The following is a 3,161-nucleotide window of genomic DNA, read 5'->3' as shown; positions in this document are numbered from 1 at the left end:
TGACCAAATAACTATTCATAAACATTACTAAAAATTACATGTTGTATAGGAAATGATAGATACACTAGTTCTTAATGCAATCGCCGTGTTAGAATTCTAAAAATAATTTCATTACGACATGCAGTTTACGTTATGGCGAGAGCGTGCCCAAAATCTGGGCGCAAACTACTAGTTCACATGTTCGACAGATATATGAAATAGCATCATAAAATGGGTCCTACTTTTGATGATCTTCCATCAGAATGTTGTACAAGGGGTCCTTTGTCCAGAACAATCGTTGTTTGGATTTAGAATGTCCTCTTCTCCAGTCAATTAGCACGGAAAGCTAGCAAAGTGGCGCGAAGCTCTCCTTCCTGAACATACGCAAACAAAGCAACACGCCTAACGTCCCGAATAAATTTCAATAATCTAATAAAACTATATTGAAAAAACATACTTTACGATGATATTGTCACATGTATCAAATAAAATCAAAGCCGGAGATATTAGTCGTCTATAACGACAGCTTTACAGAAGGCAATACCAGGTCACTTCTCGCGCGTTCCAGAAAACAGGAAATTGGGGTCACGTCATGCCAAGAGCTTTTATTCAACCTCAGATGATGTTATACACTTCATTTCTTCTCTCACTGCCTGTTGACATCTAGTGGAAGGCGTATGAAGTGCATGTATACTAATAAATATCAAGCACATTTATAGGCAGGCCCTAGAACAGAGCATCGATTTCAGATTTTCCACTTCCTATCAGGAAGTTTGCTGCAAAATGAGTTCTGTTTTACTCACAGATATAATTCAAACGGTTTTAGAAACTAGAGAGTGTTTTCTATCCAATAGTAATAATAATATGCATATTGTACGAGCAAGAATAGAGTACGAGGCCGTTTAAATTGGGCACGATTTTCCCCCAAAGTGTAAATAGCGCCCTCTATCCTCAACAGGTTTTAATGCAACCGCTGTGTCAGATTTCCAAAAAACTTTACGGAAAAAGCATATTCTGAGTACGGCGCTCAGAGCCCAATCCAGCCAAATCCCAAGGAAATTTCCGCCATGTTGGAGTCAACAGAAGTTAGAAATAACATGATAAATATTCACTTACCTTTGATGATCTTCATCAGAATGCACTCCCAGGAATCCCAGTTCGACAATAAATGACTGATTTGTTCCATAAAGTTCCATAAAGTCCATCATTTATGTCTAAATAGCAACTAGTTGTTAGCGTGTTCAGCCCAGTAATCCATCTTCATGAGCACTAGGTCGAGACAAAAACTCGAAAAGTTCCGTTACAGGTCGTAGAAACATATCAAACTATGTATGGAATCAATCTTTAGGATGTTTTTAACATAAATCATCAATAATGTTCCAACCGGAGAATTTCATCGTCTGTAGCAAAGCACTGGAACGAGAGCTAACTCTGTCGGGAGCGCGCGTCACGAGCCTGAGACACTCTGCCAGACCACTGACTCATTCAGCTCCCATTCCCCCCTCCTTTATAGCAGAAGCCTGAAACAAGTTTCTAAAGACGGTTGACATCTAGTGGAAGCCTTAGAAAGTGACATTGTGTATTCGATAGGCCAAGCTTTGAAAAACTACAAACCTCAGATTTCCCACTTCCTGGTTGGATTTTTCTCAGGTTATACTCACAGACATCATTCTAACAGTTTTAGAAACTTCAGAGTGTTTTTTATCCAATACTACTAATAATATGCATATATTAGCATCTGGGACAGAGTAGCAGGCAGTTTACTCTGGGCACGCATTTCATGCAAAAGTGAAAATGCTGCCCCCTATCCCAAACGTATATATTTGACATGATTACATTGTGTATGTTTATTCATATAGTGATTATCATTTAACATGTCCTTACCTGGGATTTGAAGTCACAATCTCTTGGTTCACCACATTCTGATCTTCCTGCTATGCCACCATGTCTGTATCAATTACTGATTTGACCTTTAGACCTATTCCAACACATTGCACTTCAAAGTAAATCTCAGCTCTGTTAAAAATACACTGAAGAAAAACTATTATATTTATCATAGGGATTCAGGAGTAACATTAAATTAGAATAATATACCCCACCAACATTAGACAACTATACTGAAAACCCAAACTCAAATTGCCAAAATAAGTAATTGAATCAATGAGAGAATAGTCAGATTAACTAATAACTTAAAATAGCAGCGCAGATGGCATTATTTTGCTAAGTGAAGAGATGTATTATAGGTAATGAATGTGAAATTCATTCTGATTTCTGAAATTCTGCAGACTTTGTGGCAAAGCAGAAAGATAAGCATACCTAAAATCCAGAGATCATGAGTTCAAATCTCAGGTGGGGTCATATTGAAAAGTCAATACTAAGTGATCATGTCAAATATAATCTTAGTAGTATATTTGGATAGAAAACACTCTGACGTTTCTAAAACTGTTTGAATGATGTCTGTGAGTAAGACAGAACTCATATGGCAGGCATAAACCTGAGAAGAAAATCCAACCAGGAAGTGGGAAATCTGAGGTTTGTAGCTTTTCAACTCATCGCCTATCGAATATACAGTGGGATATTGGTCATATTGCACTTCCTAAGGCTTCCACTAGATGTCAACAGTCTTTAGAACCTTGTTTAATGCTTCTACTGTGAAGGAATGGGGAATGAGGGCTCTTTGAGTCAGGGCTCTGGCAGAGTGCCATGAGCTGACCACGCGCGTTCACGTGAGAGAGTTAGCTTGCGTTCCATTGCATTTCTGAAGACAAAGGAATTCTCAGGTTGGAACATTATTGAAGATTTATGTTAAAAACATCCTAAAGATTGATTCTATACTTCGTTTGACATGTTTCTACGAACTGTAATATGACTTTCGTCTGAACTTTCGCATGGCCTTGCCCGCGCGTCGTGAGTTTGGATTGTGTACTGGACATAAATGGACATAAATTATGGACTTTATGGAACAAATCAAACATTTATTGTGGAACTGGGATTCCTGGGAGTGCATTCTGATGAAGATCATCAAAGGTAACTGAATATTTATAATGTTATTCTGACATCTGTTGACTCCACAACATAACGAATGTCTTCATGGCTTGTTTGGGCTCTGAGCGCTATACTCAGATTATAGCATGGGGTGCTTTTTCTGTAAAGTTTTTTTAAATCTGTAAATTGATGTGGCT

Source organism: Salvelinus namaycush, chromosome 7 (genome assembly GCF_016432855.1).
Source record: "Salvelinus namaycush isolate Seneca chromosome 7, SaNama_1.0, whole genome shotgun sequence".
Taxonomy (NCBI): domain Eukaryota; kingdom Metazoa; phylum Chordata; class Actinopteri; order Salmoniformes; family Salmonidae; genus Salvelinus; species Salvelinus namaycush.
Note: the sequence above shows the minus strand (reverse complement) of the source record.